The sequence below is a fragment of the Meleagris gallopavo genome, chromosome 13 (genome assembly GCF_905368555.1).
Source record: "Meleagris gallopavo chromosome 13, MGAL_WU_HG_1.1, whole genome shotgun sequence".
Lineage (NCBI taxonomy): Eukaryota > Metazoa > Chordata > Aves > Galliformes > Phasianidae > Meleagris > Meleagris gallopavo.
Window position 1 is genome coordinate 71,444 of NC_139416.1, and position 25,410 is coordinate 96,853.

The 25,410-nt window shown below is 39.5% G+C and overlaps 1 long non-coding RNA gene across 2 annotated transcripts; it reads right to left on the bottom strand.

Moving 5' to 3' along the window:
* Nucleotides 1–1,786: 1,786 nt before the first annotated feature.
* On the bottom strand, nt 1,787–24,619 carry LOC109369817 (uncharacterized). 2 transcript variants are annotated; one of them, XR_014886069.1, is made up of 8 exons: nt 22,928–24,619; nt 22,231–22,363; nt 11,859–12,091; nt 4,823–4,891; nt 4,049–4,075; nt 3,252–3,395; nt 2,724–2,793; nt 1,787–1,933 (listed from the first exon to the last, which is right to left on the bottom strand). It is a non-coding gene; the product is annotated as an uncharacterized LOC109369817 (long non-coding RNA). The 2 variants fall into 2 exon arrangements; XR_014886068.1 differs by lacking the exon at nt 2,724–2,793 and having other exon boundaries at nt 1,788–1,933; nt 22,928–23,134.
* Between the last annotated feature and the right edge of the window lie 791 nt (nt 24,620–25,410).

Sequence of the window (25,410 nt, forward strand, 5' to 3'; positions counted from 1 at the left end):
AGTAACTCTGACATCCTATATATTTAAATTGGAAAGTCAAATATGAGAATAAAATCTGTCCAAAACCAGGTAACTTCTGCTCCCATCTATTTCATGACACTTGTAAAAAAAAAACTGGTATTAAGTTTGGCTTCAACTGAAATTCTCAAATAAAAAGCTGTTTCAAGAAAAGTGAGATCCAAAACTGTTTCTACATAACTTAAAGAAAAGAAAAAAAAAGGCACAAATTAACATAGTCCACCAGCTGGCACATCTGTCAGAGTGATAAACATGTCTTGCAGAAGAACCAAATGGAATAATTACCGATAGTTGATAATTAGGTTTCAGTAATATTGCTAGCTTTCCTCTTAAAAGTCTATAAATAATTCCTACAAATGAATGATTTTCTGCTTTACTCTGATTATCTTATACCTTCTAAACAAGCAAACACCGTGACAGTTGTTCTCTTCCTCTTGAGCAAGACACCTTTCCTGGGAAGGGCTGATGTGGTCTTTGGAAAAAACATTCAGCAGTGAAGTCAGTGTTAATTCCCTTGACAGGCAAAACCATTTTCATTCTTACAGACACTGATTTTAATTCTATCAATATATAATTTCATGAAAATCTTAAAGTGTAACGAATGCATATAAAAATATTTTCTAGCTAAAGTTTACAGTTCCAGTAATACTGTTGTACACAAAATAAATCTATGTTATCACCTGTGCCTAGAAAACACATTGTTATTCAATTTTACAGCCTGTCAAACTACTGAATTGGATGGGCAGTTTGAAACTGCAGAGAACAAATGCAATGCAGAGAAATGGAATGGCATAGTTCAGTACCTGAAATAGAACAAGTTTGCTCATGTTAATCCAGTGCCTTGCAGCTTGAAGGAATCCACTCTGTCTTCAAAAAACAGCACTTTTATAATCTCATTTTCATTATAATGTTGGTACTCTTTCCTTTACAGTTCTGCAGAACCACCATTTCAAAAATGATCAGCTTGGCACATCCCCTTCATGCTTTAATTTTACATTTGAACTGCAGACACACTCAGAGAACGACATGAATGTAATGTATCAGAGCTTTTCTTTTTACCAATACTTTAAGCCCACCTCTCCAAAATGCTGTTATCAGCACCATGTTGACCATTTGTGAATAAAAATATGCATAATGTAAAATTTCCAAGACTCATATTAAGTATTAATAAATATTTCTTAATTCTCTGAAGTCTCTCACTGTGACAGCTGGTTCAGTACTGAGTTCAGTGAAAGGCAGTATCTTTTTTCTCCTCATACAGTACACTGTCCTTAGTTGGAAGGACTTAATACCTGTTGTTCTTCCTTAGTGTGATCTCCAAAATCTCACAATCCATTTTTCTGACTTCCAAAATCAAGGAAATTAGGTGTCATTTGACTTAATCAGAAGTTGTTATACCAGTCTTGGTAATTTCTGCAGGCAATGAGTTGATGTGATCTTTTCATCCAGGTAGGTTTGTTTTTTTTTCCCATGAATGGATTACAGTCACTGTCCAGAGGAAGAACTGATTTCAATGGTTTATGAGGAATGAATGTGAATCACTACCACTCCAAATTACCAGTGCTCTGACCCATGTAGCAAACCTCAAAATAATGTCACAGCAGCAGCCTGTTTGTCTCAGGACAGCCTATGCAACGGCTGCCTCGTGCCACAGGACTGCATTTGTTCACTGTTAGAACTGTCACTACAACCTGTGCTGCCTTGTCTCCAAGGCAGAGGCAAATATCTAGCAGTGCCCGAGCACGGCTGGTCACTGTGGGGTAAGAGATTATTGTTTCATAATCTATTCGGGACAGCATTTGCTGTGAGCGAAGGATGTCAAGGATGTGGTTGAGGCGTCCTTCTGTCATGCAGCTCAGGATAGTTCCTCTCTGGCTGGCCAGTATTTGACTGCAATTTCCTTTGCAGCAAGGACCTTGGGTGAAAAAGAAAAGCAAACAAGTTACACTAAGTACTCTTTTCTTCCAGAGATTGTTAGCAAGTGATAGCATCAACACTGATGCATGTAGAAATTTAATCTCAGTTGAGAAAGAAGAAAGGGAGAGTTAGTTTGTGTCCTTTGTTCACAAGTAGTACAATGAATTCCCATGGAAAATCATGAGGATCCTATTTCAGAAAATCAGCGTTTCTAAAGACTGCTTGGATTGTGTAAGGGGAGAATTTCAGGTCCTATTCATCCCAGCATGAACAAACCTTGTGCAAAGCAGTTTGGCTCTACATAAATGAGAAAATGCTGTTCTGTAGAATATGGAAGAACAGCTAACAGGTAGTCCAAGATAGTTGGTCTGTTTGAAATGTGTTGCGAAACCAGGAACATGAATATATGTCAAAGCCAAACTAATAGCAAAACTAATACTTTTGTAAAAGTGATCAAGAGCACTGGGTTCTACCTCTTCACTAACTGATGAGGCTTGTGCCTCTCAGAGTATTTAGTGCTGACATTCATGTTTTTATTGTACAGTACGTACTGTAAATCAGGAGAAAACTAATAACCATAGACAATTGTTACTGTGGAGAATGTGCCTCTCTCATTCTGATTTCAGAGTGCTGCAGAGTTCTGAGATGAACTTTTCCTGCATATACTAGTCTACTGCTTTATCCTGAAATTATGCCATCACTGAGTAGTAAATTGAAATAAATGAGCAACCAGATGCAGGCCAATTTGAAACAATCAATCAAGCAAAGCAAGAAACCGAGTTTTTCACCTGCAGGTAGAGGCAGGCTTCACAAGTCAGAAGCTTTCCTACTGATCAGTTTCCAGCTCAGCAGCAAAATCTGAGACCACATAAGGAAGGAAATAAGTAGTTATCCCGTTCTCTTCATCACCCTTTTCTACAGTCAGTAGCACTTTTTAGCTGTATGAAATACTCAGCTTAAAACCACAAAAGAAAAAAAATGCCCATACTTTAATAAGCAATTAATGATGTGACACAATTCCTGTGTTTTTACTACGGTCTTTTCAGGCTTGTTCTCAACCTGAATATGATCCAAGGAAAGAACAAGCCAGTGTTCTCAATGGGCAGTGCCTGGTTTTCTGAAAACATGAGGGCCATGCACCAATATAGACTGCAGTGACGCAGCACTGTCTGAAGAATTATTGCACTAAACAACTGACACTGTGCCAGATAATTCAGAAAAAGATTCTCTATTTCTATAAATCTCTAAACAGTGTAACCACTGAATAAGATCTGGTCTGGGAGAATACTCATCTCAAACTGGAAATGGAGTCTTACCAGTCACTGGTTGTTCAGGGTGCATAGTTTGTGGACTGTGGACTGTCTGTGGTAGATTCTTATGCTGACAGTTTTCTCTGCCTGCAGTTGGACCAGATAAGGGCAGAGTACAAAAAGCTTTTCTTTTGTCAGAGTGTGGGTAATCTTAAAAAAAAAAAAAAAAAAAAGTTTAAAATGAACAAGATGAGACCCTTAAATTGAACAGCAACAGAACATAACATATATCATCTGACTAACTCGAGAGCACCTTTTTATTACTAGCTGTTCTTTGGACACTTGATAATAGGACACTATTCCTGGGAAGATTTTGTCATATACTACAGCACGCTTCTGTGTTTTTCAGGAATTCTATATGGATTTGTTTCATAAGTTCCAGAAAATTCTATTCTAAGTCTGGCAGCTATTGATAAGAAGTAAAATGCTTGGAAATGCAAATATTATTATAAGTTAATTGATTTCCTGTGGCTCAACTTCTGTTTCCAAAGGTATGAGGAATACAGAAAAAGCACTTCTGCAGTGAGCTCATGCTTTGAATGATACCAGTAGAGAGCAAAGCTCTAAAAATGGACAACTCTACTTGAAAAATACATGTATGTGGAACAAATAGTAGTAATTTTCCTTGGTATAGTTGGAGCTGAATATATTTGAAGGCAGAGACTTTTCTTTGTTGAGTCCTGTGCGATAGGACCTGTCAGATCAGCCTCAAGAATATTTTCTCTTCCTGCAATATTTCTACTGCTACCAAGTAGAATAGGTGATGAACTTGGTACTACAGGAGGGATTTTCTTGCTCATTACCTGGCGGAGTTTTTGTTGACAGATGACCTGAAAAAAATTAAAATGGAGAATTTTCTTGGAAACTTTCTTTCAAAACTGTTTGCAAGCAGTTATTTCTTGGAATTCAAGGCTGTATCACAGTTCTGGGAAGGATGGGCAGGCAGTTGTTCAGCCTGTAGACAAATAATTCATCTTCAGCTAGACGCCTAGGTTGCTGTGGCAGCACAGACTTGTAGGCTAACTGTCCTAGATGTTATGGCTGTCCTGAATTGATTCTGCAGCCTGTGCTGCCAGCAGCCATGACAATTCACAGAAAACAAATTGTCTAGCTAAAGTTCTCTCCTATCCAGGTACATGAGCTTTGTCTCTTTCAGTATTGGCAGGCCTGCAGCAAGTGCCAATATCACTTTGAAAATGGTTGTTAGTGGTATGCTGCAGAGTGATCACAGAGCAGTTATCCTTACTCTTCAAGAAAATGAGCTGAATATGCTAGAATTCAAGCTTTTTTCGATCTTTGTTCCCAGGTGGCATTTTGTAAACACCACAAGGAAAACTAGGTTTTTGCCATTCATCATCCTCATGAAGTAGAGGTTCAAATGGAAAGTCTTTTTGCAAAAGCAACAGTCTGCTGCTTGTAGGAGAGTAAAACAGGGTTTTGTTGCTTAACCAGTTGCAGATGCCCTTGTTAGAGACAAAGTAACACTGCCCTACAGTGTTTATATTATGCAGTGTCAGCTCTGGCAGGAGAAGCAAGAAGACTCTTGTAAGATTCTCAAATAAATGCCATGTACTCACCTCTGAGTTCTGCAGGCCTATCTGCAATGTGTATACTTCTGAACCTTTGCATGCATTAATTGCTGTCTCCTGGAAAAAAAAAATAGCACAGGAACACTAGTAAGAATGCAGAACGCTTGCTCAATTCACAGTTGTAAGGAGCAAGAACTTACACTGACACTGATAATTTACAAGGATGTCATGTATGTCATACTGTTGGGCATGCCAATGCATGATAATAGTGAACTGCATAGAACAACTTGGTAGCAACTTTGCAAGTGGGTGTAGAACCTGACTTTACTCCATTACTGCTTCTCTCATTTCTAATTTTAAATCTAGTTTTTGGGTTATGCACTAGAAGGTGAAAATAGCCCTGTACTAAGATATGTATATTGGGCTAGCTATAACATGTCCTTCAAGTATACACATAGCAGGAGCATCCTGTGTTTAGCATACTAAATGATGTCTGCTGTAAGGATATGTTGATACTTAAAACTTTTTTCCATTTTGTACATCTGCAGCAGATTTGTTCAACTCATTGCCCTTCAGCACTTATGAATTAATCCATTTTAAATATCTCTGATAGCTATTTCAGTCATTTTGAACATATTATCTCTCCAGTTATTTAAACAATAATAATGATTGCTTTTGATTTAGCAAATAGAAAAATAAAATCTTACTCAAAGGGGACTGAAGTGCTAAATTTTTTAGGGATGTATTGCCAAATATTCTATAAGCTTCAGAAGTAATAAAATGACTTGGACCATAACTGTGCCAACCATTAAAGTGTCAATCAAATCTATTTTATAATTGCAGAATATGATTGCAATATATAAAAATAATCTGGTATGCCTTAACTTAGGTCGCTCACATAAGCACAGCAACAAAATCAACCACACAGAATGGGTTTTGCAAGTTCAAATGGAGTCAGAATACTTGTTCAAGGGCTGAAACATGCCCATGTATTTTCCTCACTATGTCTATCAATATCTATTTGATAGATATAACTGCATTTATGGCAGTCAGATTTGTGTAGACATGCATGGAGACAGACGATAGCAAGCTATATTTGATTATAGCTTGTGACTAGGAAGGCACTATTGTTTTTGCAACCTCAGGAAGCAACTGATGAGGTTTCTAGAGAGGACCAGCCAGAATAGCTCACAGTGTATATTTTCTACAATTCCTGAATGAACTTGAGGTGCCAAAGGGTACTCTTGAGCATGTCCAGTAAAGCCATAAATTCAAAAGCTCTTCTGTTTTGGACTGCAAGGATTGCAATCAAAAAATCAAGTAAAAAACTTAATTTTGCACAAACCTTTGCATGCATCAGATTGTAGACTGCGGTGGAAATTTCCTTCTTACTTATACTCATCAAAATCCCATTTAGAAAGTCTGCACTTTCAGTAGGAGGAATAAAGCATTTTAGATATACCATGTTGCATACCAAATTGTGTATATATTTAGGCATCGATATTTGCAACAAACTTCACTAATTATGCAACTGAATATTAACTTCACTGTTATGTTGAGCAGCTGAATGAACTAGATTAGATCAGTTTAAATACAGCTTCTACCTCATACAACCTTTGGTTTTCTTCATGAATCCATTGTGAAGATCATTCACTCAAAATCAGTTTTTCTTACAGATGTTGATACAGATGTGCACTTGCAGAAGGATTACATACAACTTTTTGAAGAATCAGCTTGTACACTAGTCCTCAAATATCACAATTTCCTGGCTGTTTTTCGTCTGGTTTATTGTTTGGTTTTGTGTATTTTTTTTAGGATAACCACACCAATGATGTCAGTGTAACTCTTAGCACACCTCGAATTGAACTGCTTATGCAATGGAAATAAATGCTTAAGACAGGTCAATCTTTAGCTGGCTATTTTTATGTTTTTATTTACTACATTATACTAAACAATCTTGGTTTCCTACTTTTGTAAAAAGCTAAAAAAATCTACAGCACTCTGATGATAATCTAAAGGCTTTTTGCCTTCCACTTCAGTTGGTATGCCATTGATTAAGAGTACCAGAGCAATCTTTCCAGCAAGACTATTTCTATCACAAACTCTACAAAGAAAGTAAATCCTGAATGCTACCTGCAGCACGTGGTCTGTAATCTGGTTCTTGATGACAGCATACAGCGATAAAGTGCAATAGCCTGTTCTTCTTGGGCAAATTGCTTGATATAAACTTCTCTGAATTGGCAGGCTGTAAGCTGTTACAGATCTCTGTCAAAGCTCCCAGTGGGGCTGTTTGACGTGCAGTGTGTAGGAAATAAATAAATACCAAATATATACCAATAGGCAATAAATACCAAAGATCCAGGTACTCTTAAAACAATATTTAGCATAAGTTATTCCACATGTGTTAAAACAAAGACTGTTTTTAAAGGCAAAAGTAAAAATATATTTACACTCTTGTTAGTAGATGTGCTAGTGTTTAAAAATGACTGTAGCCACCTATTGCAACAGACTACTTCTGGACAAAGAGCTCTGTACAAACAATAAATCAAATTAGATGAACAGATATTCATGTATTTATTATATCACAAGGACACAGTTTTATATAAAGCCTTACAGTGTGTATCAGTCCTAAGAAAAGGTGCAGCCACGAGATGGCAGTGGTGAAAGCTGTGTGAATAGCACCGTAAAGTTCTACACAGTGTTTTTATTACACTTAGCCTGCAAAATGCAGAAGACCTTCAATCAGCTTTGTCATACAGAACTGAGCCTATAGCAACGAAGTCTTTCTCTGATGCCCACCACTATAGATGGGGGATCATTCTTTGACTATGGCAATTGTTACATCATGCTTTATACAAACTGTGTTCTAACTGTAACAAAAGGCAGAGGGCTGTTTGAACAGACAATGCTGTTGGTGTCATCATTTCTTTACAGTAAAGGAATTTGTAGGAAACACCGCTGCAATAAAATCAGATGTGAGCAATAGGAAAATACCTTCAAAGGGTTTCTGTCTGCCTATGCTCTCCCAGCACAGTATACCAAAACTGAAATTAAAAAAAAAAAAAAAAAAAATTCATATTCATTAGTTTGGAATCAATATTTATATTCCCATCATTTCAAAGACCACATTTATTGATTTAATAAAGGAGTTTTCCGAAGTCTATCCAAATCATTCTTAACCTGAAGAGCTTCTTTCTCTTGCATTATTAAGCTTTGTTTTGAACTGAACAGCTCTTATAAAACAATAAATCAAGTTAGATGTTGTTTCAATAGGATTCATAAGGATTACATTTTCAAGTTGTTTGTTAACTACAGTTGCTTTTGTGAACTTCAGAACGTTCTGTTCTCCTTTCTCCATCATTTTTGTTTTGTTCTCAACCAATCTAAATAGCAACTGAAAAAGCAAGACATTACATTACGTACTCACAGCATATCAGAAAGTTAACCTATCAAAACCTTGATTCTGACCCACTGTGTTTCTTTACTTCCAGCAAATTTTGCTGGAGCTCCAAGTATTTTTTTTCTTTTCTAATGTCCTAGGAAGTATTCCGGTGATACCGTGATGTATGTGCACAATCTACAACTCAGATGATCTAAAACACAGGTATTTGATTAAAAACCCCTCAGTCTCTAGATTAGGGGCAGAAGTAAGGAATATGCTGGAAGGGAGAAAGCAGACTACAGATGAGTTAGAAGCAAAGCAACCTGTAGGGGAAGAAGCAATCCTAGGATAAACTCATATCTGAACCACATAGTGTTTTACTCCCTCTTCTGCCAGGTTTCCACATAAAATGTGCTTTTACTTAAATACTACCTAGGAAAATATTAATGTATGATGGATGTACACGTAGTTTACATGCACCTAAGCACTATTTCACAGACAGTCCTTTGCTTTCTTTACTGCGCTGCTGTCTAGATACACACCTATCTCATGCACTGAGTTATATCTAAGCATCTAAAATTAAAAAAAAATTACAAGTTGGAAATGAATGACAATAAGCCTCCTCTCTTTCTGTGCAAATCTAATCTTTATGAAAAACAGCAGATGAGTTGCATTGTTTTATAGTTCTCAAGTGTGTGCATTGCTTGACTCAGTGCATGACTCTTTGGCAGTAAGGAAGAAGTTTAATTTGTTGCTTCCATAAAAACTGTGAGAGAAGAGTGCCCTCCTTAGAAGTTGCAATCTGAGGTTGTCTCGTTATTAAGGCAGCTAAAAGTATATTACAGTTCCAAAACAGACATGTGACAGTAGATAACCTTCCTCCTTTGTATAAATCCCTAAAGTTAGAAGAATGATTGATTGAGTGGCTTGGTAGTTTATTTTAGCAGATTACATAGAACCTTCTCAGTGGGACACCATTGAAATAAAAGCTTCATTTTTATCTGAGCATGAACAATTCTTCCTGAAATTAATTCCAATAAAAGCAGAGGCTGATCCCCACCTCAGCATAACCTCTTTTTAGGGGTTGTAGAGAGCAATGAGATCTCCTCTTCTCCAGACTGAACAATCCCAGCTCCCTCAGCCACTCCTCATAAGGCTTGTGCTCAAGATCCTTCAGAGCTTTGTTGACCTTCTGTGGATATGCTTTAGGGCATCAATGTCTTTCTTGTAGTGAGAGGCTCAAAACTAAACAATGCCCTTGAGGTGTGGCCTCACTGGTGTTGTACAGAGGGACAATCACTTCCCTGCTCCTGCTGGCTGCACTGTTTCTTATACAAAACAGGATGCTGTTGGCCTTCCTGGCCACCTAGGCACACTGCTGGCTCGTGTTCAGTCAAACATCAACCAGCACTCCCAAATCCTTTTCCTCCATGCAGCTTTCAGCCACTCTGCTCCAAGTCTGAAGTGTTGCATGCGTTGTTGTGACCAAAGTGCAGGGCTCGGCACTTGATCTTGTTGAAACTTGTACAATAGTCCTCATCCCACCCATCCAGCCTGTCCAGATCCCTCTGAAGGACCCTCCTATCCTCAGACAGATCAAGTCTTTCTTCCAACTTGGTGTCATTCGCAGACTTTCTGAGACCAAATTCTCTGAGATCAAATTCTCTCATCTAGATCATCAATAAAGATATTAAACCTTGCCAGCCCAAATACTGACTGGGGGACACCACTCATGACCAGTTGCCAGCTGGATTTGATTCCATTCACCAACAATTCTGCAGGCCCAGCTATACAGTCAGCTTTTTTCCCAGTAAAGAGAAACAGTGCACTCATCTAAGCCATGTGCTTCTGCAGGAGAGAAGGACAAAGTATTACTTGTTCTCAGAAATCTCTCTCACCTGTAAATATTACCTTCCTGTGAAGAAGGACCTCCTTCAAGTATTTCAGGATCAATGTACACTAAATCCTGGCTTTTTCTCTGACAGTTCTGCAGGTCTGACCTCTGTTTCTAATGCCTCCAGTTTGTTAGACCATAGTGTCAGATCTTCCTTACAAATACAGGAAAATTACACTAATTGCAGAAGAGTGCTCAGGACATAACTTGCCATCCAGGGCTGTGAGATGCTAAATAATTGCTTATTGTTTCTATCTGATCACTTTGAAATATATAGCTATTATTAATAATATGTTTTAAAATGATACTGAATTATGTAGACAACAAATTAGTATCTAACAGTTAAATGCCAGAAAGAAAGAGTTTCGCTGATTCTTGTGAAAAAAAAAGGGCAATTATTCAATATCTAATCTAACTACAATCAAAATGTAAATAAAAGTACAGCAGCTGATTGGCCAGCTCAGCTTCAGCACTGTTTGATTTTAATGACAGCACAGTTGAACCACTTTTTAAAATTATTGCAATTTGAAAGCAATCACTACCTTAGATATTTCACTTAGATATGACACTGGAAGACAAGTTAGTAGTCTCATAAACTTAGAAAAGGTTTCTCTGAATTAATATAAATTTCCAGATAAGCCACTTATCCCTTAAATTGCAGAGACAAACCATGCAAATCTACAAATCCTGAATAAAAATGAGGTAATCAGAAGGCTGGCAGGAAAAAAAAATCTGTCTCATATTGCTCTATAATAAAACAAATAAACTTATAAATAATCAAAATAATTTACTAAGAACTCCAAACATAGTACGAAGAAGCTTGTACAATGAATATGGGACCTAAATCATTCCGGAATGTTTCTACTTGAAATGGAATCAAGTAAGGCTGTAACAGTTTTTAAGATATTGCTAATTCACAATTTAGATAAAAAGAAAAGCTATCAGCCACTCCTGTTTTTCATTTGCAAAATGTAATTTATCTAGTGATTTTGTGAAAACAAAATGAAAACCAGTCTTTGTTACAAACCACATTGCATTGAAGAATACTGTTACTCTATTTGGATTTGCACATCTGCTTCCACACCTGAACTCAGACCGATTTGATTTTAGCACCTAAAATGAGACTTCTTGTTTTTTATCCAGGGTTCTAATAAGGCTGCTACAATAGTTGGAGAGACTAATAATGTAATACGGTACTGTTAAATGAAGTTACAGACAACAAAGTTTCACTCTAACTCCCAGGTGATAAGTTTGGTATTTTTTCCAATAGTTCTGCTCTTTTGAACGTTTTTCCTCTTGGACCCAATTCAAATCTCATTATCAAATCACAATTTTTATTTTTTTTTTAATAATTTTTTCAAAGTTTTTTGCATTCTTTAAAAACTTTGTCATCGTCCCCTGAGTGGGTAGGGGCAGGAGGGAGATGACTATAAAACCATTTCATAGAATCACCGAATCATTAAGGTTGGAGAAGACTTCTCAGATCCCCAGGTCCAACCCCAGCCCACCCCCACCACGTCCACTGCCCACATCCATCAGTGCCACATCCCTACAGCTCTGGGACACCCCCAGGGATGGGGGTTGCCCCCATTCCTTGGCAGCTGTGCCACTGCATCACTGCTCTTCCAGAGAAGTTTTTCTTAATATTTTTCTATTTCCTATATTTATATCAAGTTCCTAGCTTTAAAGGTAACTCTAAAAAGTAATTTACAGTGAAGGTGTTTTTCTTAGCATGTGAGAAACTCTTCTAAGTTAAACTAATATGCAAATGCCCAAACGGAAGAAATTGGAAGCAAACAGCAACTTACCTTTAGAAATACAAGCATAAAGACGACCAGTGTTGTAGTGATACTGCTGCAGATACCCAGTGTGAGTCTGCTAGGAATTCAGTTGGAGCTTTCCTGTTCATGAGTCAGCAGCATTGTTCATCTCGCTTTTCATTGGCTGCCAGCAAACATCTAAAATTTCCTGGTAGGACACATACGCACTGTAACTCCTTGGTGACTGCAGATGTGTTTGCTTGGACTGATTTGTTAGCTGTCTGTAATTAATGAGACAGAAAAAAAGAGGTCAAATTTTTGCTTTCTTTTCCCCCCATACTGAGGAACCCCAAAGGGAAAAGAAAGATTATATAACACTGAAAAAATACTATATTGTGCCAGGTCCAATCATAGATGTGTTTGGAGCCAACGATCATCTCTGCAGTCGATCAAACCGATATCCCAGGTATACAATCCCCTTAAGCACTGTAAGTCACCTTGATCTTAAAACAGGATGAAAACTGCCATTATTTTGTTAGGGGATTGGTAAACATAGGGGTGATGTTCATTTGCAAAGGAATAAGGGTGAACTGGCTGGAAAATAGCCCTGCTGGGATGGGAGCTATGCTGGAAACTACACTGATGATGAGCTAACAGAATGCTTCTCATCACAAATGGAGCAAATTGCATACAGGACTATTATTAAAAGTACAGTCATAGAAAGAGAATCCATTATGCTTCAGTACACAAAAAAATGGTTCAAATAAATATGTTGAGAAATCAGAGAGGATGCAGTAGGCAGTACATAGATTGTCTGTGGCCCAAGAGCACACAGCATAGAAGAGCAGGTTGAGAGAGCTAGTCTGAGGCAAAGGAGGAGGTTAAGTAGTGATCTACTGCAAGTCTACAACTACTTGAAGATCAGTTTTGAAGAGTTAAATTCTTCTCCAGTTTACCACCAGTGGCAGAGGAAGGTCTTTCTATCTCTGAGGTGTAAACCAGAACAAGCTTTTCTACCAAGTGGGTAATGCAGCACTGGAATGGAGCACTCAGGCCTTAGTGTCTCTGTCCTGTAAGATTTTCTGGATTCATCTGGGCAAAGCAACTGCTGATCTGGCTGAGCACTGCCAGTACTCCTGCTTTGAGCAGGAGGCTTGGTTAGAAAATGTCAAAGATCCAGAAAACCTGAAGTTTAGCGACAACTTTGTAAGGCCTGACTGTGCTCCTGCTAGGCTTTGGGCTTATACTTTGATACTGAAAGTTGGGATTGCTAGGCAAAGAGCAAAGACTTTAGAACAAAGCAGACATTTTGGTTGACCACATTTATTCAAACTTCCCACTCCACACAGAGTGCCTTTATGTATAGCCCACCTTTAAAACAGCTTCAGTGGATGACCACCTGTGGATTTGGGCCAACTTTCACCCCCAAGCAGAGAAAGGAAAAATCATTAACAATTATCTAATCCTCCTATGATGCTGGGAAAGTCCATTTTATCTAAAAATCATGTAGCTAGCACTCTGGAGCTTGAGAGGAAGCACACTGCGAGTGGGAAATGTGAGCGTGCTTTCAAGCACAGTGTGTTATTTCCTGAAAGTTGAAACTATCCAAACAGCACCAACTTTCTCTGTTCAGCACACTCTTTTGAAAGTGAAATTAATACAAGGGAGATGAGATACAGGTGAACAGGCAAAAAAGGTCCTGTAGAAGGCAGAAAATGCAGCAAGTTGCTTCAGACACAGGATCCACTTTCTCCTTGACTTCATTATTATCAACAATACCTTCATTGTGTAGTCTACACTTCTATCAAGCACTCATTAATAATCTTTTCCTTATTAAGGGTACTAGCCTGTCAGGCTCACACCCTACAACTGCAGAATCACTGCTGGTAAAAGTCCTTACAATTAATTAAAGAAACTTCTTAGGAACAGTTTTACAGAGAATTCAAAGGACTTAATTTAAAACAAGTTCTTTAACACAAACAGTCTGAGTTACTTCTGTATTTTTAGAGTGTCACATGCTGGGGAAGTAGAGTGCTGGAACAATTCCACATCTGATTACTTCTCTCCAATATTGTTTTCAGTTTAAAAAAATTAATACGAACTCTAAAACAAAACTTTTATCCATATTTGGAGAAACTAGAAACAGATCGGACAATTTCTAGTGCAGATGTGTATTAATTAAACATTTCTTGCTACTACTGAACATGTTAATTGATAAGAAAATTTACTACTGTTTTACCTACACTTAATTTATCCAGGGAAATTTAAAGTCTCTCACATATTCTGGAAATTTATAAATACTGCGCAAGGAACACATCAAGTATTTAGAGAAAAAAATTGGAAAAAAAAATTAGTTTGACTGTGAGAAGTAGGTTGTTTTGTTGTTGTTGTTGTTGTTGTTTATATTTTGTTTTAAATTGGGTAAAATACTCAGAATAAAGCCCTCCAGCAAGGATTAACTGATATGATAGACCTAACAACTATGCACTGCTGTCAAGGACAGGGAAAGATAGTGAGATCCTGAAGCATATGCAGGAGGGAGCAAGAATGAACAAGGAGGTAATCTGAAGAACACATAAGATGATTGCAGGATTCCATATTCAGAGTGAATGCAACCATTACATGTCTGGAAATGCACATAGAAGACAGCATCTAACTAACTGCAAGAATTAAGAGACAGTTCATTATTTCACATATACATATTTGTTCAATTTGTGCATATTGAAAGACAGAAACAGAAGTTTTATCCTTTGAGATTTCAAGGAGCAAACGGTGACAAAAACTTATAAGCCATTCAAAGAGCCCAAAGAATATATTTTAAAACCTATTCATAGCAATGCACAAAAAACCAGAGCACCTGCTTTTTCCATCTGAACTTGGTTTTGTGGTTCACTTGCAAGCTAAGACAGTATAAAGGAAATGCAAACACATTTGGCCTTAACCAAAAAAGGTCTGGAACCCCCAGTACAAGAAAGACAGGGAGCTGTTAGAGATGGTCCAGATGAGGCCACAAAGATGATCAGAGAGTTGGAGCACCCCTCCTACGAAGGCAGGCTGAAGGAGCTGGGCTTGTTCTGCCTGGAGAAGAGAAGGCTGCGGGGTGACCTCATTGCAGCCTTCAGTACCTAAAGGGAGCCTACAGACAGCAGGGGAGTCAACTCTTTACAAGGGTAGATAACAGCTGGACAAGGGGGAATGGCTTTAAGTTGAGGCAGGGAAGATTGAGGTTGGATGTCAGGGGGAAGTTCTGTACTCAGAGAGTGGTGAGGTGCTGGAACAGCTGCCCAGAGAGGCTGTGGATGCCCCGTCCATCCCTGGAGGTGTTCAGGGCCAGGTTGGATGGGGCCCTGGGCAGCCTGGGCTGGTATTAAATGTGGAGGTTGGTGGCACTGCATTCAGCAGGGGGGCTGGAGATCCGTGATCCTCGAGGTCTCTTCCAACCCTGGCCATTCCGTAATTCTATGATTAACATCCTGAAAGCAGGGATAATGATGGTGTCAAAAAAGTATTGTGGTTTAAGGCACACATAATAATCAGAATGAATCTAGTTGCATTTAAATGGGAGCTTTCATAGTAGCAGCATAGGGCCACAGCATAAGACAAAATATTAATAGAGCAAGGATGCACAACAGAAGAATGAGACAGTATCAGGAGACTGAAGCATTCAGATGACCCAAATACCAAGGGCTCTGATGCATATTCAGTGAATACTGCACTCTGATAGTGGATGGGAGAGTTCCCATCATCATTTCTCAATCTGGTTATGCCAGTTCTGTATATGAATAATATTTTTTTGGAATAATTTTTGGAAATGTAGGTTCTGAGGTGCCATTTTTTTTGCTCCTTGTATGTTCAAGAACTTTTGTGAGACATGAATATTTAAATGTTTGTTAATTTAAATGCTTCAGATTGGTAGGATTCAAGTGCTCATTATTTCACCTTCACAGAACTATGCTGGAGTGCCCATGTGTAGCCAACAATGATATAACTGTATTGCTTCAGAAAATAACTCCAATCAGGCACATAACTTGCCCATTCTAAGGTGATACACCAAGGTACAACATTATGCTATCCATTCCATGAATTTACAGATAAACTAGAGCTTCTCATTTCTTTTATTCTTTTGTTTAGAGACAATTATTTCTTCAAACACTCATGCCATGCTGTTTTGGAAAACAGTCATGAGCTCAATCTGTCATTATGGAAATGACTAAACAATAGTATCACAACTACTGGCTGCAGGTAGGTTCCATGAAATTAACAGTGACTAGCACCTCTGCTGATTAAGGGCACCACATAAATTTATTAATGCTTTTCAACACCTTTTTTTTTTAATAGTGGAACCTTAAACAAGTATCATAAAATTTATAGTTCCTGTAATTGTGAACAATAGAGTATTAAGTGCTTTGTGGAAAGGCACACTAGTCCACATCCCAAGAGTTTATGATTGGTTTTGGATCATGACATATTATGCACCATTAGGACAGGGTGGAGAAACATTAAACCTCCAGATCAACTACATACCTAAAGAGTTCCAGTAAGGCTCATGGTGAAATGACAGAGGCCTGGATGGCTGACCTTCTTGTCAACATATAGCAGAGGGATATAGGAGAATGTGAGCAGACTTTCATAGCCTTTGCAAATACAAAGCAAAATGCAAGCTCTTCAGTTTGCTTGATCCTGTTGATGTTTTTGTACTTGACAATGCTGAACCATGACAGTGTAAGCATAAGAAATCAAGCAAGGAATTTTAAAAAATCCAAGATCTTCAATATCAACATTTTTATACCAATGTAAGGCCAAATTAAGTTTCAAGTCAGTGAGACTTACTATGGTCCCAAATTAAGAAAGAATTCTGCATTTTCTTGTTCACTGGAAGATTAGAATACTGCTCTAGATGCCATTTTGCCTTTAGTAAATGGTGGGGGGTTGGCGTCCAAGTGAGGATTTTCAGTCAGCAGCCCTGAAAAAATGAGTGGAGCCCACAAACTATTCCTACATAAACCTATAGCACATGAGGGATGAGGCAACAGGATGAGGCCTCTGCATTTTTACTGACCACTGTATCATCTTAGTCAATTTGTGGCCTTTCTTCCTGATTTATTCTCCCCAGTTCTCCTTGTATGGAGATTAGCACATAATCTTTGAGTATGAATATTAGAATCTAGCTGGAAAAGCATATTTTATCCTTGTTCTTTCATCTTTTTCTTTTGCACTCATCCTTCACTTGCTCCTTTCCATTCCTCTTTTTCAGTCATAATCCTACACCTCCTTCCACCTGTTTCTTTTTATATCATCCTGTCTTCAAATTAATGTATCCCATTACCTCCTCATCCCATTCTTCAGGCATTAAATGGGTCTTTGTGTGAAGTTCAGCAGTAACAAATATTTGTCAGTAGATCAGGCTTTTCTTTCCTACATCATTCTCCTTTTACTCAGTAAAGGCATTATGACTATCCTACTTTTTCTGGAGATACACTGGCTTTCATTTATAGTTTTTCATTGTGGAACTTTACTTTTTCCCCTTCAAATCTTCAGCAACAGATACATTAGAAGCATCTGAAAGATGCAAATTGCTGTTGACTTCCTTTTAAACGTTTATATAATCAAGTCTACCTGTAGTCGTCTTGCACTTAGCGATATGAAAAAAGAACTGTGAATTGCTCCAGTAAACATCAATGGACTATCAGTTCTCTCCTTATGGTGAAACTGCTCTGCTGAAACCAACCTTATTGAGTTCATATTCTTTGAATTTGGTCATTAGCACACCATACTGAAATCAAGTCCAACACTCCAGGAGATTAGTACTTCCTTTTCTTTTGTGGAAATCAGCAAAATAACAGAAAGTATGTAAAAAAAAAGGTTTACCTTTATTTCTCAACAGTCACTGCCCTGTGCAGTTCAAAGATGTTATATGTCAACATATAACATTTTTAATTGGGCTAGAATCCATAAATCATGTAAGCAGTGTGAAGAGAGAGAGCCTAAAGAGAAAACAGCTGTTTTTATGAGCAAGGTCTACTTATGAAACTTCGATCCTTTCAAAGTTATTAATGAAAACATTAGCTCTTGCAGTTTTAACAGATCCTGCAGTCATCAGGAGGTGAAGTATGAGATTTAGCTTTCATCCTGCTGCTGCCAAATCAAAACCCTATGTAAATATGTTCATTAGAAACCCAGGAGTTTATAAGAAAACCAAGCATTATCTATAGGAGGCTCTCAACAAAAATATCTGGTCATCCAGGTGGAAGTGGCCTCTGAAAATGAATGATCAAAATACACATTTAAAAACATCTCCCTTAAACTGCTCTCCTGTAGAACTGCTTGACTGGAAAAGCTGGTAGCACTATGCAGTGATATTCTTTGATGTTAAGATATGTGGAAAAGGTGCTGTTTTACATCAAGTTGCTTAAATCAAGTCAAAACTGGCAGATTGTGTAAGCACAACTCTTTGGTGTTAGGGGAGAGCTTTCTGCAAAATAACTGAAAACATGGTTGTAAGAACAGAAATGAACCACTAAAGAGTTTCAATCACATCATTATAAGCACTGACCTGTTGAAAAAAAGATATGAGAAATCTTCACTGAAAAAAATGAACTGCAGGATCGTGTTGGTGAGTTGTTTGCTTTTGTTTGTTTGCTTGTTTTTTTCTCTCATTTTTTTATGCTGGGACTGCCGTTATTAAGCTGCTGTGTATGTTAAGTGTTGAGCATCTGCTACAATCTGGTGGATCTTATTATATAAATGAAGGATTCAGGGTGAGTCTGGTTAGCTACCTACACATTCAGAAAGTCATTGGAGATGAAATCTATCTCAAGAAGCATAAAGGAGAGCCTGTTTGAGATTATCTTCTCCAAGAAAGTTTATCATACATATAATTTTTAAATCAAATACTGAGAAAAATATTACTGCCTGAATTGTTTGCTTTTTTGCTCAGTCTGCTTGTTTGCAAAGATTGGTCTGTTGTCACCTCCTGACTAAGAAGTGATACATACAACTATGTATTAAAAATAATGAGGGAAAAAAAAAAAAAAGGGTATATTCATGGTTGAGCAACCAAGTTCCTATATAAGAATATCTTTGCCTTCTAATCGTGATTCTAAAGAATGTCATTGCTATCTAAACTGGGGGTTTCCACAGTTTGCTCAGGCCTGTACATGCACTTGTATCAGTAGTAGCTGACTTTCTTCCCACTAAAAAGACCACACTCAAATACCATATGATATAATAAATACTGTACATTGTTATGAACATACATATTTATTATACTAGCATCTTCAAGTCTGCGTAGTATGACTCTGAAAGGATATAGGGTTGTCTAGAACAGAGATACATTCCTTTGAGTGCCTGTTCTCTCCAGAGAATGAATGCTCTGCAGAGCATGATGCAGAGAGCCAGCAAAGAAATTTTCAGCTAAACTTTAACTTGGTCAGATTGAAAATAAGTACCTTTTAAATTACATATAATACCTATTGTCATGAAACTATACTGAAGAGATAAAATGGGCCTATCAGCCTGTTGTCTCTAATGTTAATGCTCAAAGTTTCTTCTCCTTTTTTTTTGGTGAACCTCCCAGACAAACAAATTATGACACACTGGTGGAAAATTTTTCTGTTTTTTGTTTTTTGTTTTTTTTTTTTTTCCTCCTTGCACAGAGAATGTTTCACAGACACTGGAAGTTTCATATCTCTGATGATCTTCTAGTGGAAACAGTCTTTATTTAGAGGAACTTTTTCAGCAAGTGAAAACCCGTGGGGGAAGAATCTGAACAAAATACACTTCTCTAAATAGTTTCTGGCAGGCTTCATATGAGTTATTGCCCTCCTAAACTAGGAGTTAATGCATTGCAACCTGCTAAGACTCAGAGAGATACAGGCTTTGCTCTTCTGCAACAGTTAACTTCAGTCATTAGGTAAAATCTCAGCAGGGATAATTAGAATCTGATTCGACATGAGCATGATGCTCAGACAACACTGCAGGTGACTGACTATGAAAGCTGTCCTCAGGGCTCTTGGTAGACAGGGGAGCATCCAGGAAGCTCCCTTTGCAGCTTCTGGGAATGAAAAGCTTGACTTATCTTTAAATAAACTAAATTCATAGTGCTATATCCACTAGAATCATGGAGTCATAGAAACCTTAAGGTTAGAAAGACCACTAAGATCATTGAGTCCAACCATCACAGAATCACAGAATCACAGAATTGTAGGGGTTGGAAGGGACCTCTAGAGATCATCGAGACCAACCCCCTGCCAAAGCAGTTCCCTACACCAGGTCGCACAGGTAGGCGTCCACGCGAGACTTGAATATCTCCAGAGAAGGAGACTCCACAACCTCCCTGGGCAGCCTGTTCCAGTGCTCCGTCACTTCACCGTGAAGAAGTTCTTACGCACATTCGTGCGAAACTTCCTGTGCTGCAGCTTATGTCCGTTTCCCCTCGTCCTGTCTCCACTGTACCACTGAAAAGAGACTGGCCTCACCGCTATGGCCGCCACACCTCAGATATTTATAAACCTGGATCAGGTCCCCTCTCAGTCTTCTTTTCTCAAGGCTAAACAGACCCAGTTCACTTAGCCTTTCTTCACAGGGGAGATGCTCCAGGCCCTTCACCATCTTTGTGGCCCTCTGCTGGACTCTTTCCAAGAGATCCCTGTCTTTTTTGAACTGGGGAGCCCAGAACTGCACACAGTACTCCAGATGAGGCCTTACCAGGGCAGAGTAGAGGGGGAGGATCACCTCCCTCGACCTGCTGGACACGCTCTTCTTAATGCACCCCAGAATGCCATTGGCCTTCTTGGCCACGAGGGCACACTGCTGGCTCACGGCCAACCTGTCGTCCACCAGGACGCCCAGGTCCCTCTCTGCAGAGCTCCTCTCCAGCAGCTCATCCCCCAGCCTGTATTGGTGCATGCAATTATTCCTCCCTAGGTGTAAGACCCTACACTTGCTTGTGTTGAACCTCATCCGGTTTCTTACTGCCCAGCTCTCCAGCCTGTCCAGGTCTCGCTGAATGGCAGCACAGCCTTCAGGCGTGTCAGCCAATCCTCCCAACTTCGTATCATCAGCAAACTTGCTCAGGGTGGCCACTATCCCCTCATCAACCCATGGCTGTGACAGCTCTTGACCATGTCCCTCAGCATGCCTACTCTTTTCTTGAAAACCTCCACAGACAATTTATTTTGCTTTCTTGCACCCCAGTGTAATTTCATTATATCCATCACACCACATTACCACTACTTCTTTCTCTCATCCTTTCAATGTTGTGAAAAGTGTGGCTAAATCATTTTCCTGTTGTTTCATCATTGGGATTTTCTGGTAAGTTGTTGTAGCCAGGCTTGCAAAATATCCACTTTCATTTTGAGAATCTGGAACCAATTTTTTAGATTCAACTAAAAGCAAAAACTGTTCCTTTAAGCATTAATTAAAAACATGTACTGTAACATAATCATTTTTCCTTTTTACAGGTGCTCTTTAAAAGATTAAACTCAGGAGGCTTGCCATTACTGCATACGTACAACAGAGAATAAGGAATATCACTGATTAAAGAAATAGAGCGGAGGCCTGACTGTTTCTGGCTCTAACAGACAATTTGCATGTTGAGAACATCATCTCCTTTGCTCAGCTATGCTGTGTGGTTATTATTTTTTCTTTCTGCAAGTTTGGTCCCTCTTTCCTTGCGTTACCTCATTTCTTCAAAGAGTTGTAAACTCCCATCTGGAGCACTGTGTCTGGACCTGGGGCATCATTACAGAAAAGAAGAGCTCTCGGAACAGGTTCAGAGGAGGCCACAAAGATGATCAGAGGGCTGGAGCGCCTCTCCTATGCAGAAAGAGTGAAGGAGTTGGGTTTGCTTAGCCTGGGGAAGAGAAGGCTCTGGGAAGATCTCACAGCAGCCTTCCAGTACTTGAGAGGAGCTTTTAAGCAGGTAAGGAACTGACTTCTTAGCTGTTCTGATAGTGATAAGGGCTTTAAACTAAAGGAGGGGAAAATCAAATTTCATGTAAAGAAGGAATTGTTTCCTCAGACAGCTGCCCAGAGAGCCGTGGATGCCTCATCCATGGAAGTGCTCAAGGCCGGGCTAGATGTGGCCCTGGGCAGCCTGTGCTGGGGGCACCCAGCCCATGGCAGCGGTTAGAACTAGATGATCTTTAGGATCCCTTCCAACCCAACCCAGTCTAAGAGTGAAATTTCACCAAAAATTTCTGATAAGCACCTTGAGAACTCACTAGGAATTGCAAACAATTATATCTAACCAGACATTTATGCATTAGTTTCACACACACACACACACACACACACACAAAGTCAAATATTAAATACTCCACTAGTTTGGTGTTTCTGGTTTTGTTTGTTTGTTTGTTTTTTAAGTTTCTAAGTTTTAGTAAAAAACAAGTAGTAAAAAAAAAAAAGTATTGTTACTTACATATATTAACTATGTTACATATTTTATATTCAGGCCAAGACAATTCCTATTCCTCTTCACTCAGTGCAGACCAGGCAAGCCAGAAGGTTAGACACCCATGGGTTAAGGAGTTTTTGTAGCAGTGCTGAACAATCTGGTACAAGGTGAAATGATACAAAGAAATACAAGAGTTTTGAGTTAAAAAGTGCTAGCAAAACCAGTGTAATAACAGCGAGATTTGCAGGAGAACAGGAGCAAGACCTTCATTGGCACATTTGAAACTAATTTAAAAGAAAACTTTCAGGAATGCTCAGTGAATATACGTATTTATGGTACAGAGTATATGTTTGCTTGGTAGTGATAAGTTAATCTATTTATCCCACATTCTGGGATATTTTTACACTTAGCATTGAAGACCGTTGCAAACACTGGTGCTAAGCTGGCAGAAGTACAAAGCATTCTAAAAGGATTTGGATTATATTGCTTAGGTCAAAGGTGAAATATTTTGCAGGCATTGAATAAAGGGTTGTTATATTGTTAAAATTGTAAGAGCAGTTGAGCACGAACAATGGGAACAATATGGGGCCGTTAGTTAGGGTTGTAGTTTGGGGCGTAGAATAGACATGGAATATTGTAATGAATTTCTAGAATTAATTGTAATAACCACTTCTTGTGCCATAAATATACATGTATTCCTTCAATAAATAGAGATGTTTACCTGCTTTCGGTGTGCAGGCTAGGAAGGAGTTATCCTCCCTGCACCCAGTTGGCCGAATAAACACACCTGCTCCACAACTACTTCGTGGTTATGGAGGCTGTTCTGTAAGTCAGCATTAGGTGTTCTGTAAAACTTGCAGAAATCTGTGAAACCAGAACAGCCTTGGTATTTGTGCCAGGATATGAAGAACAAACCAGAATCTAACTGCAAATGAATTGGACGTAAACTTTGAGTGAATCCATAGGAGGGTATGGAAAAGATTCAGCTGAGAAAGAAACAGAATATACTGTCAGTAAACATTTTGATGGGAAATATTTATTTCTGAGAAAATTAACTTAATTCTTTGAGATTGCAAGTTAGGGGACAGCTGCACAGATGTAACAGTTTTGTGAAGTTTTAGACTGTCATGACATTTCAAAAGTAACAAAATATGTTTACAAAAGTAAACATATTTTACTAACATTAAGCAGAGATGAAGTTGACGAGGCTTTTTATGGGAAAATAAAATAAAAAACAAATACAGTTGGAGTTTGTCACACTCTTCTCAGGAGAACTTCATTTTACATTCTTTAAAAAAAACCCTTTCCATAATTTCCTGATCAGTATGAATATGTGAGGATCACAGTGTTGAAATAATATCCAAATAATTTGTCGGGACGGTATCTCTGATAAAAGCAGGTTTTATTCGCGATTGCAATGGCGGGCGTCCGCGAGCAGGAGCATCCCTAAGGACACAGTAACAGCTTTGGTACCTTGTTCCCCCTTTGCCCACTCCCCCCCATTGGCTGGGTACTCCAGGTTCACAATTTTATCAAGGTTTACATTTGTTAATTGGTCTGTTATCTGGTGTCAGCCAGCAGCCATCCTGTTGTTTCCAAGATGTCTCAGCGCTCTTGTCGTATTGATATGGTGATTTTCTTTAAAGTCTCCGCTAAACAGAGAGCACCGTGGGGGAGGGGGGGGGGGGGGGGGAGAAGGATGCCAGGCCTTCCCGATGTCTCTTCAGGTGCTTCCTTGGGCATCTCAAGACTTGTTCTCCGGTTTGATAAGTCTCGTGCAGGATATTCTTGCATTGTGTATAACAGAATATTACATATATGCTTCACCTATATACTGAGCGTGCATTCCTGGGGAAGGTTCATCTAGAGGATAAGTGATGCAAACTATCAGAGATCCCCCTCCAAGTAAAGTGGACTCCCAAAAAGAACTATGGCAGCGGAGACCATGAAATAAAAAAATCTTATTCTAATGCAGAAACAGCATTTGATTCCCACAATAGCAATAGTTACATTTTAGAGGTCTGAGCCCTCCAGATTTATAAATCCTTCTCTGCAATGCTTATGTGAGGAGACCCCATAGCTGCAGTGCTGCAGTGTTAATCCATAGTTGGCTTCCATGTCCCACTGACACGACCAGCTAACAAGCGTGCTACATTTGTTTGCTGTTCCTGCACAGTTGAGACTGAAATTCAACTTCAGAACTCTTTTTAAAATTACTTACTTTATTTAGTAAGAAATCTTTTTACTTCTGCTATTACCAGCTGAATTGAAGTCACTGGCAGTGGCAAACAAGTAATAACTTAGAATCATAGATGTGTTCAGCTGGCTGTCAATTCACACACCAAATTTTTTTCCTCTGCGGCCACTTTGCTCCAAGACTGCAGCGATGTTTTAAGATTTCTGTGACCGAAATGCAGGACTCAGCACGTGATCTTGTTGAAGCTCATCCAACTGGCCTCAGCCCGGCAATCCAGCCGGTCCAGATCCCTCTGTAAGGCTTCCTACCCCCAGGCAAATCCACACTTCCTCCCAGCTTGGTGTAACCAGCAAACGTAATGAGAGTGCGCTCAATTCCCCTGTCCAAATCAATCAAATCCATCAATAAAGATACTGAACAGTCACAGATCCGGTACTGACACCTGAGGAGCACCTCTTGCATCTGGCTCCCCCCAGATGTAACCCCATTCACCACCACTCTCTGGACCCGGCCCCCCAGCCAGTTTTCTACCCAGCGAAGAGTGCACCTGTCCAAGCCACGGGCCGCAGCTTCTGCAGGAGAACGCTGTGGGAGGCAACCCAAGGCTTTGCCAACGTGCAGGCAGACTACATCCACAGCCTGTCCCGTCCCCTGCTCGCAGAAGGAGACGAGGTTGCTCAGGCAGGACCTCCCTTTCACGAGCCCACGCCGGCCGGTCCCGGTGCCCTGGCTGTGTATCGCAGTCGGGGCGGTCCGCTTCGCGCCCTTCCCGCAGGCCTGCAGCTCGGCGGCGCTGCTCCACCGCGCGGCGGCAGTGCAGGACCGCCGAGCTCCGCTCCTGCGCCCTGCGGGAGCGCGACCCGAGAGCTGGGGCGTGTGGCACCGGACCCCAAGGAGAGAGTCAGAGGTGGGAAGAAGGGGGAAGGACGGACGTTTTTACACGTTGCTGGTGTTGGTGTGGCAGAACGAGCAGCAGTAAGATCGCACGGACCGTGTGCTCGCAGACG